The sequence below is a fragment of the Typopeltis vanoorti genome, chromosome 2, assembly GCF_054136105.1.
Source record: "Typopeltis vanoorti isolate ZY-2024b chromosome 2, IOZ_Tvanoo_1.0, whole genome shotgun sequence".
Lineage (NCBI taxonomy): Eukaryota > Metazoa > Arthropoda > Arachnida > Uropygi > Thelyphonidae > Typopeltis > Typopeltis vanoorti.
The window spans coordinates 146,862,002-146,874,742 of NC_143550.1; the positions used below are offsets into that span (position 1 = coordinate 146,862,002).

At 36.4% G+C, this 12,741-nt stretch overlaps 1 protein-coding gene across 1 annotated transcript in view; it reads left to right on the plus strand.

Moving 5' to 3' along the window:
• ncm (pre-mRNA-splicing factor nucampholin) overlaps positions 1-12,741 on the plus strand; it is a 306,231-nt gene that overhangs the window by 109,540 nt on the left and 183,950 nt on the right. The window lies entirely within an intron of this gene.

Genomic DNA, 12,741 nt, shown 5'->3' on the forward strand with positions numbered 1-12,741 from the left:
AAAGTTCGTGCCGAATATATATATATATATATATATATAGAAAGAAAGAAACTAAAGGAGTCGGCAGATGCAAGCATAAGTAGTGCCTTATGGGCAACTCGTAGTAAAGGTGGAGCAAGCTCCAGACCTCTTTCCTTAGTATTTTCCATAAATGTAAAGCACATCTTCTAGAGGGCAATGTATGATAAATATTGAATCCAACATTATTTCATAACCGAATATAGAAGAGCTTCGTGTCGAATATATTATTATTATTTTATTATGCGGACGATGTTATACTTCTGAATAAATCCGCTACAAGTTTGCAAGATTCCCTGACTAAATTGAATAACTGTTGTAATAGATATGGTATACAGGTCAGCAATAAAAAGACAAAGACAATGAAAATAGGCAGAATCATTGAAAATGTCAACTGTGTTGTGAATGGGGAACCTGTGGAACAAGTAAAACATTTCAGCTACTTAGGCACGGTTTTTAGTGAAGATGGTAAATTAAATATAGAAATAGACAACAGAATCAGCAAAGCTGGTATGGTAGGAAGTCAACTGAATAAATTCATATGGAATAAGAGAGAAATTAGTCGGAACACTAAATTAGCTGTATACAAGACAGTGTTCAAACCAGTTTTAACTTATGGATCTGAGAGCTTGGTTAGAAGTAAAATACTTGACCAAAGACTAGAGACCACAGATATGAGAGTCCTGAGAAAGATTAGAGGTGTGAACAGATGGCATCAATGACAATATCATATTAAAAACGAGGATATTAGGAAAGAACCTGACATTGTCAGCATCCAGGAATGTGTTAGCACAGCTAATCTCAGGTGGTATGGTCACTTAAACAGAATGAGCGAGGAAAGATTAGCAAAACAAGTGTTCTCTGCCAGGTTGGCAGGAAAATGACCCAGAGAAAGACCAAGATATAGGTGGATCGATATGGTACAATGTGCCTTAGACGACAGAAATATAAGATCTGATAATGTTGGAGTCTTGACAAGTAACGGACTGATTTGGAGGAAAATTGTAGATAGAAGTTAGTAATGATGTAAATTTTTCATGTGGTACTATCCAATCCTGCACACCCCTTGAGGGTACATGTCTGGAATTTGATGATGATTATTTTATTATTATTATTAGTCACCTCCAGGGAGTCCAAAGACTCATCGAGGGAGGGCATCCACTCTACAACTCTGTCTCTACCACTTAGCCCACCAACTGACCGCGACTATACCAACGCCATTTATCGCTGCCCACCACCACTGATATTCCTACAGACAATCACACACACACACACACACATACATCTATGCCTGCAGCAGGATTCGAACCCACAGCCTTTTGGCTGGAGAGTGGATACGCTAACCACTCAGCCAGCCAGGCTGGCAATATAGAAATGAAAAGTTTCGGTGGATGGCAGCATAAGTAGTGCCTTATGGGCAACTCGTAGTAAAGGTGGAGCAAGCTCCAGACCTCTTTCCTTAGTATTTTCCATAAATGTAAAGCACATCTTGCAGAGGTCAGCAACCTTTTTTAATATGAAGAGCGCAGTATAAAATTGCGCTCTTCATATGAAAGCAGGAAGAAAACTCTTCTAATAGTATTCTAATGTATTTGTTTATTATGCAATAATAGTGTGGCTATTTTTAAAAAAAGTAATATAGAAAAACATTTCAAAACCATTCATGCCAGTTGTAAATTTAAGTTTAATTACTTAAATCAGGAGGAGTTGGCAACACAGCACCCGTGAGTGGCATGGCGCTTGCAGTATTGCACCCTTCATATTAAAAAGGTTGCAGACCACTGCTTTAGGTATTTCTGTAATCAGCTATCAGGCATTTGCCTTTAAGTTGGAAAAACCTTGGTTCACATCTCTTCTAAGAATTGAGGAGAGCCATTATAAAGACCAATATAACACTAAAGCCTAGCGGAAATGAAGCTGCTAACACAACTGTAATAAATCACATGTTTAAAATTAGTGATAAAATTTGTTAGAAAGAATACTGATAAAAGATACCTGAATATTCTTGAAGGGAATGATAACCATATTTGGAACTTTAAATTATTTCAAAGTTTTTATTTTAGGCTACTAAAGAAATTTAATGCTTATTCATAGCACATAAGTAAAAAATTGAATAATTTTATTTCAATATTTTGCCTAACAGTAATCAAGATATCGTCATGAAAAAAGGTAACATGGAACACACGGTAATTAGAATAAGAACACAGACCATCAAGCATTCAGTTATTTTGACTGCACCCCCTGCCACAGTCAAACTTTGCTGCTCTCGTTATTGTTGATTTAAATGAAGAATTAGTCTCAGAAATGTTTGGAAGATTTTTGAAACTGTACTTATTTAGGTTAGGAGTATTCAGCAAAGCATAAGCAGATTCCCAGAAGAATCTGTCAGTTTTGAATCAGTCTTTTTTAAAGTAATTGTCCTTGCTAACTCTTTATGGGATATCAAGCACATGGTCTGCTAATCCACTTTGTCCATATTGGTTCATGATTATATAATTCTGGCATTCCTCTTTTCTTTCTTCTTAGCTGCAGATCTGCTAGACTATCCATAATATTATCAGTACCTGAAATATATAGAATGCACTGACAGTATATTCTATATACTCCAGGTACCAATAAAAGGGGAACTTCATCGTTTTTTGTTGAACAAATAGGGAAACTAGTTTTAATATTGATTTATAAGAAGTTATATAATTGATAATTACTGAATATTTTAATGTTTTCAGATAATTTTTTGATATAAAATTACAGTTTTGGAGTGATTTATTAGCTCAGCTAATGTTAGATGTGAGATATAACGATCTGTTTATTTTTTAGGATTGTAACTATTATTAATATTATTGGAAATGTGTTCTTATTCTTTCTTTTTTTTTGAGTAAAATGTCACTTGAGCATGTAGCTCTAGCTTTGTGTGCATAATGTTTTTATTATCCCACAAATTTGTGCTGGATGGTGGTGTGAATTATTCAGATATTAGTTAGAATTTTTAGGTTTTCTGTACATAATATAAGAGATAGCCATCTAGAAATGTAACTAAATGTCCAAAAATGGAAAACAAGTTTTATTTTGAAATAAATTTTATTTTAGGGTGTTTGGTTATTTAAGTGCCAAGAATGTATCTAATAATCACATTTTCAAAAATGTTTTATTTTTATATTACCACACTCTTTCATTTTTAATGTAACTAAATTATTGTGATTGATATAATAAAATTTACCTCCAAATGGAAGAAATCATGATGGACTCTCCTCTTTTGCTGCCACTTGCAAATATTTTCATGGAAACTTTTGAAATGAAAGCATTAAAAAATTTAAACTCCTCCCTTTTAAACAGTCTTAGCTGCGCTTTGTTTTGATATATTGTATGCTGGATATATTGTGTGTGATCTATCTCATGATATTTTAATCATGCCTATCTTTTGTAATGGAGTGACACATCATTTAAAAATCTTCCCATTGTGATAAGTTTTCTGTATACTAAAAGGTTAATCTTTTTTCTTCATTTATTTTGATAAGGATATCAAGGAATGGTAATTTATTGTGATCTTCCAGTTCAAGAGTGAATTTTATATTGGGATGCAATCTGTCCTGCTGCATGTCTTGACTCTTTAGACACTTAAAGTGCACTTAAATAACCTACACTCTTAATAGGAATTGAAAACAACTGTTTGCATTTTTTAGACACTTTAGATGGTTACTACTCTTACATTATCTACTGAAAACCTATACATTAACAATATCTGAATATTAATTCACACCACCATCTAATCTATCTAATGCAAATTTATGGCATAATAAAAATTAGCACAAAAGCTACAGCTATTTTGTCCAAGTAACGTTTTGCTCCAGAAATAATTGAATAGTTTTCTAATATCATTAATAATGTTATAATCCTAATAAAATAAACAGTTTATTATATCCCACACTTAACATTAGACAAACTAATAGAGAGCCATTAGATCACTATAAAACTGGAATAATTCTTTATATCAAGAACATATCTGAGAAGATTCAAAAGAGTACGCAGCACTCTCAGAAGTAGGTGTACTGTTAGATCTTGAATGATGGCTCTATCAAGAATAGAACTGCCCCATTCAAGATTTAACAAGAGAACAATATCAAGCAAAAGCACTTGTACTCTTGGCAAAGCAGACATAATATGTGAAGATGCAGATATTAACCTTGCTTAAAAAGGAATTAAAATATAAAAGAAGAGGTTGAATCTTAAATTAAAATGAAATCGAAGGAGGAAATAAATATTAAATTGTACTATGTTTAAGGTTTGTCAAAAATAGATGGAATCTTAATTTGTCAAACACATCAATGTTAAAATATGCCGTGTATCATCGTGCAAATGAAAGTTCAAAGGTTGCAGTTTGACCACCAAAGATGACGTAACGAGCGATGAGTAGGCATTCGTGGAAGGCGCAAGAAATTCGCGTTCCCCGAAAAGAGTGATGCACGTACAGCAAGGAGGTGACGTCACTCGGTGACAGCAAATGGGGAGCATTTGCTGTCAGACAAGTTTGGAATGCGGAAAGAGGGCGCTATAATGGGGTTTAAAACGGATTCACATCGTTGAGAGGGACCTTTTTTGCTTCCTTTTACATTTTTCTCCTAGTTCCTGTGGTGGTCCCTAGTCGCATGTGCCCTCCCCATGGGTCTCCTGCTTGAAGTTCCTGAGCAGTTCAGCATGCCTGATACCTGACAAGACGTGAAGACAACAAAGCGGCAGCATGTTTCCCATTGCTGAGTGATGCGAATCGAAGAAAATATAGCAGGAGATGATGGCAGTGTTCAAGTATCAGTGTGGATCTAACTGATGAGAAAGCAGTTAGATCCACATGATTTACCTTTGAAGGTAAATCATGTTAGAAGCGGCGATGCAAAAAGTTCGTAAGCCCAGAAGAAACAAGTGGCTAATTCGGGATGAGCAGATGGCGGCAATCCATCGTAAAGAAGGACAATCTATAACAAAGAACAGACAGAAGGATCAAGAAATCATCTAACAAGGTGGTAATGTACAAATCTTCCCTTTTTTTGTGTTATCTATTGGTGACGAAGGTGTAAAATGGACAGAGTTTAGAAAAGAAGAGAGATTTTTGAGACGGTTTCCTGTGTTATGTTAATCGAATTGGACTGTAGTCTACATTCATAAGTTGTCTAGACCAAGTTTAATATGTATGGGTTGTTAGTAGCAGTAATCTAGTTTAATACCGACATCCATGTTTGTGATATAGATGAACATAAGATTCTCATGAGTGTGTTTGAATAGCCTGTCTGTTTGATTATTATTACCCTACTTTATTATATTTTAGTATTAACCTTGATTTGCTTGATTATATGTGTTGTTTAAATCAGTGGTCACCAAAGTGGTCGATTGGGGGTCGATAGAAAAATATAAGACATCATTGTATGGGTAATATTTAATTCGGTTAACTTGGATTACCACCATCCTGAATGACAACGCAATTAAGAGTGAATCGGGAATGGTGACATGAATAGAACCTGTAAGATGGACCAAGGTCATGAAAATAGTTACTGAGGCCAATGAAGTAGGCCAAAATGACGTATTTACCAACAAACGGATGTTGGTGGTTCCTGCCTGGCTGGTGTGGCGGGAGTGAGATTGCAACACATGCGCGGTTCTTATTTACTTATACTTACATGTATTTGATCCCAGTCTCATTTTTGCTCATCGACATACAAGTGAGCATTAATGTTCTAAAATTCATCAACATACATATTATAATTCAATCGTTATTCATTCACGAACTAAACTTTTCTATGTTGAAGAGTTGAGCAAGGCTGGTAGTAATACCAGTGATATTAATACCAGTAGTTTATTAATATCACTAGTAATACCAGTGATATTACTAGTGATAGTAATAGTAATATAATAATATATACTATGTTATACGTACAATAAATACTGTAAATAAAAATAAATAAAAACTATAAAATAAACAATCTAAAAACTCACATAAGCATCTTTTTTGCGTGTCCTATTATAATTACGTAATAGTAAAATAGAGGGGGATCGATTAAAAAATCAAGAAACTCTTGAAGGGGACGACAGTCAAAGAAGTTTGGCGACCCCCCCTGGTTTAAATTGTAATGTTCTTAGATAAATAATAAATATGTTTTCCCATGTATACCTGAGTTTGTCTGAGTAAGAGATTGAATTTTACCACTCACGAAAATAGCGAACCTATGTCTAGAGGAAAAAAGGGGAATTTACGATTGTCAAGGCCATGACTGTATACTGAGAACTCAATCTACCTAACTATTTAATCTATATAAGGTATTACTTGAATTCTGGGAAAGTTTCTTCAGATAAGAATTTCTATCCTAGAGTTCTGACTGGTGCAGCATAAACAAATAAATTTTGTCAGAGCTCGAAGAGGGAAACAGTCCCAGAAAGTCAGTTTAGAAGCCAGATCTCAGTAGGCACAAGGAGAACAACAGAGGTAAAATATTTAAGATAACAACGACGTAACAGTACTAACTGGTAATGAGTGTAAAGGGTACAATAATTTTAGGAAGGATAGAAAAAGTAGGAGAGGAGGGGTGTAGTTGTTGTTGTTGTCTTGTCCTTTGAAGAGTCTTAGATGTTTCCATGTGCTCCTTGAACTGTTTTGGCTATGTCGATGATTTTGTTTGTATAGAGCTGTTGCTCAGGATGAGGACCTATTTCTTGCAAGGCTGCTGTAATTGCTGGACAGGTAAAGATGTGAATGGGTGTCAGTTCAGTATTGGGGCAGTTGTTGCAGTTTCTATATGTTCTCGTATCATCCGTATTGATCTTAATTCCTCTATAATGTCCTCTTTGTAGTTCTGTTATCCTGGTGGAGGTTACTACTTTCTGGCAGCATTGATTTCGGTAATTTGATTTGTATCACTGATTTCAGTGGAATTAGTTTAGCTTTTGTTAGTGCATTAGCATCAGCAAGAGTTGTCACGTGAGTTTCTTGGTTGAGTTCTCTGGACTCTTTTGCTAATTTATCAGCTGCTTCATTGTAATCAATGCCTACATGAGCAGGAATCCATTGTAAAATGCAACTTTTTCCTAAACACTTTAGTAGATTTAAGAGTTTATGGGTGTCTTATGTGAGCTTGGTATTGCCATTTTTTGATTGCCTCCATAGCTGATCTTAAGTCACTGTAAATTATAATTCGCTCAGATTGTTGAGATGATGATAATTTTAAGTAGGCTTCGAGTGCTTTATTTATTGCATAAAGTTTGCTGGTAAAATTGGAACCAGTTCTCCCAGATTCAACTTTTATTGAAAGTTTTTCACCTTTCAGGAGTAGGAGGAGAACACCAGTGCCTCCATTAATGATTCTGGTGATGATCCATCAGTATAACCAATAACCTGTTTGGAGAATGAAAGAAGGTTGATAGTATTTAGGCCTTTTTCTTTGAGCATTTCTTTTGATTCTTTTTTTGTACAGAGTTTGGTAAGGTTTAGATTTATGGAGGTATTCGGAGGTAAAGGACTGGAAAATAGAGGTTCTTTGTTTATGTGGGCATTTAGCTGATCCAGACCTATTTCCTTCCTGATAGTGTCATCATATGGTGAAGTCTGCATTTTTGATTCCAATGTTCATAAGTTTTTAGGGAGATACGATCGCTTTGGTAGCTTCTGATATTTATGAATTTTATGGTGGCAAATTTTCATCTGTCCTCCAGCAGGTCAAGCCCACATTCCTGTTGGGCTCTGATGTTGTTAGTGGATGAGACTGCACCAATGATAATCTTGGATGCTTTTGCTTGTATTTTGTCTAATTTTTCCTTTACCAATGAGGCCGAAAGTGACCAGAGGTGCTGCATATTCCATTATTGGTCTTATTAGTGTATCATTATTATTATTCCGGGCAACTCCAAGGAGTCGAGAGACTCATTGAGGGAGGCCCTAACATCATGTCAAGAACAACTATTCTACATTCACACAGTATCTATCATAATTCACCTTGAACTCATTCACAGTCATAGCATGCACAACAGACTTTGGCAGCTTATTCCACACATTCACCACTCTCCAAGTAAAAAACCTAGCTCTAACACCCTTGCTAACCACATTCTTGCCCAGCTTCCATGTATGGCCCTTAGTCCTCCCACCACCAGTCCTATTCTCAAAAATATCTTCTGAATTAATCTTATAGAAACCCTTCAGTAATTTGAATGTCTCAATCATATCACCCCTTTTCTGCCTATCAACCAATTTTTGCAACCCACAAATCTGCAACCTGTTCTCATAAGGTTCATTCCGTAGACCTGCTATCATCTTGATCACTTGCCTCTGGATCCTCTCCACCTCCTCCCCATCAAGAAGAAACCCTGGTTCCCAATCTGGGCACAGAAGTCAAGATGGGGTCTTATCAAGGCTTGATACAGAGGAACAATAACTTGCTTGTCTCTGCTCGTCAAAGTATTCTTCAGCAAGTGATTTGATGAGCTGATTTAGCCACTTTTGTAATGTGCCCCCTAAACTTCAACTCCCTATCAACCAACACTCCCAAATCCCTGGCCTCATCAATCTCCTGGAGTATGGTTCCACCAATGTGATATACTGCTGCTAATCTTTTCACCCCAAATGCATAACCTTACACTTTGCCACATTAAATTGATATCCATTTTCCTTAGCCCAATCCTCCAAACTATCCAAATCATCTTGCAAAATTTTGACATCCTGTGCTCTCACTGTTGCTCTACCCAACTTTGCATCATCAGCAAACAAGTGAACACTTCCTCTCAGATTCTTTCCTATATCGTTAATGAACAAATTGAAAAGTAGTCATCCAAGAACAGAACCCTGCGGCACATCACTAGTCACAAGCCGTCTTTTGGACTCTACTCCTGGATAAACCACTCTCTGATATCTCTCCAACCACCACCCTCCTATCCATCTCACCAACCCTATATCCATCCCCATATACTGCAGTTTACTGTTTAGAATTCCATGTGATATCTCCTGTCAAAGGCCTTAGCTAGGTCCAGTAGAATCACTATAAACCCATTACCCTTATCCAGTTCAGCCGTCACTGTGTTATAAAACGTGAACAAGTTATTGAGGCATGATCTACCCTTCACAAAACCATGTTGTCCCCCCATACAGCATCCCATTTTCATCTATCCAATCCTGTATATTTTTCTTGAGTAATTTCTCCAAGACCTTGACAACGATTCCTGATATGCTAAATCGGTCAGTAATTTACAACAGCAGTCTTGGAACCTCCTTTGTGCAGTGGAACTATTTTCCCCTCTTTCCACCCACACGGGACTAATCCAGACCCGAGACTCGAATTAAACAAAATAATCAACGGCACTGACAATTCTTTAGCAGCTTCATGTACGACACAAGCTGGTATACCATCCAATCCCACAGATATATTGACATTGAGGTTTTGTAATAGACTACTCACCTCCACTTCATTCACCACAATTCCCATATAATCTATTGGTTCATTCATTCCTGCAATGTCACCACCTGGATGATATATTCTTGCAAAGTGCTCGCTCAGTAATTCAACTATATCAACTGATTCGGTTACCTCCCTACCATCAGCATTCTTTGTGTAGTGCAAGTAGTTTTGAGGATTTTTTTTTGGCTTTGGGCCCCAATTTGTTCCACAAAGCCTTTTCAGTATATTTAATTTTTTTTAGAGCTGTGTTGGAAGCATTAGAGATGTTGTGCAAAACGTAATTCCTGATCAAGTGTAATACCAAGGTGTGTTTTGGATTTGTGACTTCTTCAATTAGCTTGTTGTTGATGATGACTTTGGATTGTAGGAATGTCTCTTTTTCCTGTCTGTACTAAAGGTTGATTTTGAGTTTAAGTTCATCTGAGTTTTCCATTTTTCTAATCCTGTCATGGATTTGTTTAGAATCTCCTCTGAATCTTTCATTTTAGCACTACTGTGCCAGATGACTATATCATCTGCATAACATGCTTCTTTTGTGTCTTCTGTAAGGTAGGAATGAATGTTATTGACATATCAAAGGAATAGTAAAGGACTAAGTACTGAGCCCTGGGGAACACCAGCCCAGGTTCTTTGCTCTCTTGATATTGCTGCATCGATTCTAACCTTGATCTTTCTTGATCTTGAGGAATGTAGTGCTAATGATATAAGATAATTTGAGACCATTTGGGTAGAAAATTATGATTGCAATCTTAACAAGTTTTCCATTTAGCAGGGGGTTTGAAGTTATATGGATGAGGTGGACTCTGTGACAAGATCAAATACATGGTGGGCTATTGCTACACACCTAGCATATCAGCTGCTAGTAATGATGAAATGCATTGCCAAATAAACCTAAATGATTAATAGTTGTAGGTTATTTTAAAAAAAGGAAAAGTTGGTCCTTGTTGGGGATCTAAATAGTAGAGTAGGAAATGATTGTGAGACATACAAAAATATTTTGGGAAAATTTGGAGAAAAGAGCAAAGCTAATAATAATGGCAAATACCTGTTGGATTTCTGCTCAGGACATGGACTGGTTATTACTAACACCATGTTCCAACATAAAAATGTGCACAAATTCACATGGAGAGAAGAGGCTAGGAATAAGAAAAGTCTCATTGACTATGTTATTGTTGATAGTGATGTTTTCTCCCTGGTGCAGGACACCAGAGTGTACAGAGGATTTGAAATTGGAAGTGATCACTATTTAGTCTTGAGCAGGATAAAATTGAATTTCATATTGAAAAGAATAACATGTAAGAAAGTTTTAAAGCGAATAAAAATTGAGCAGCTCTCAGATGTAAACTGTAGACTAAAATACAGAAATATTATTGAAAAGAAAATGAAAGAGTTTGAGAACAGGAATCAAACCTTGGAGATTCAGTGGCAAACTCTGAAGGAAACATTGATTGATTCTGCCAGAGAGGCATGTGGTGAGGTTGTGTGCAAAGATAAAAAAATCAGAACTCCCTGGTGGACACAGGAAGTTAAAGAGGCAGTGAAGGAAAAGAAGAAAGCATATCAAAAGTTCCTGGCAAATAAGTCAGCTTTTACTCTTACAGAATACAGAGACAAATGTAAGAAAGCTAAACAGTGTGTAAAACTAGCTAAACAAAAGTCATGGGAGGACTTTGGCAAGAATATAGAAAATAAATATCAAGAAGGTGGCAAAATATTCTGGAGGTTGTTGAAGAAGCTTAGGAATGGAGGAAAGAGTGCTGTAAAAGGAATTAGAGATGATAAAGGTGAAATGAAAACAGGAGAAAAAGATATCCTTGAAGTATGGAGTAATTACTTTGAAAAACTGCTAAATGAAACAAGCAGTGATGACAGCACAGTGATAAAAAACACTGACCAGGCATGCAGTCAGGAATACATATCCATACTTGAAGTAGAAAAAGCCATCAAAGGCTTGAAATGTGGAAAGGCAGCAGGAGTAGATGATATTCGACCAGAAATGCTGAAGTATGGTGGTATAAGAGTCTTACAGTGGCTGCACTGCATAGTTCAGAAAGCCTGGACAGAGGGACGAATTCCTGATGATTGGAGTAGAGCTCTCATAGTACCCATATATAAAAAGGGAAATAAAACTGAATGTGAAAATTACAGAGGTATTTCCCTACTGAGTGTTCCTGGCAAGATCTATGCAAGTATACTTGAGAAACGGTTGAGAAGAGTTGTGGAAGAAAAGCTTGGTGAAGAACAAGCTGGATTCAGGCCAAATAGAGGCTGTCAGGATCAGATCTTCACTTTACGACAAATAGTCGAGAAAGCATGGGAATATAACAAAGATCTGTATTTAAGTTTTGTCGATTTGGAAAAGGCATATGACAAGGTGCCAAGAGAGAAGCTATTCAATATGCTGCAGTTATATGGTGTCAATGGGGCATTATATCAAGCAATACTTAGTCTTTATTTGAGTTGTGAGTCAGCAGTTAGAATTGAAGGAAGTACAGGAAGATGGTTTAATGTTAAATCTGGTGTGAGACAAGGATGTACATTATCCCCTCTGTTATTCATTATCTATATGGATCACATTATGAAGGAATGTGGTATTAAACCTGATATCAAAATTGGAGATGTTAATGTCAGCTCTTTGCTTTATGCGGATGATGTTATACTTCTAAATAAATCCGCTACAAGTCTGCAAGATTCTCTGGCTAAATTGAATAGCTGTTGTAATAGATATGGTATGAAGGTCAGCAATAAAAAGACAAAGACAATGAAAATAGGCAGAATCATTGAAAATGTCAACTGTGTTGTGAATGGAGAACCTGTGGAACAAGTAAAACATTTCAGCTACTTAGGCACAATTTTTACTGAAGATGGTAAACTAAATATAGAAATAGACAACAGAATCAGCAAAGCTGGTATCGTGGGAAGTCAATTGAATAAATTCATATGGAATAAGAAAGAAATTAGTCGGAACACTAAATTAGCTGTATACAAGACTGTGTTCAAACCAATTTTAACTTATGGATCTGAGAGTTGGGTCAGAAGTAAAACACTTGACCAAAGACTAGAGACCGCAGATATGAGAGTCCTGAGAAAGATTAGAGGCGTGAACAGATGGCATCAATGGCAATATCATATTAAAAATGAGTATATTAGGAAAGAACTTGACATTGTCAGCATCCAGGAATGCGTTAGCAGAGCTAATCTCAGATGGTATGGTCACTTAAATAGAATGGGAGAGGAAAGATTAGCAAAACAAGTGTTCTCTGCCAGGTTGGCAGGAAAACGACCCAGAGGAAGACCA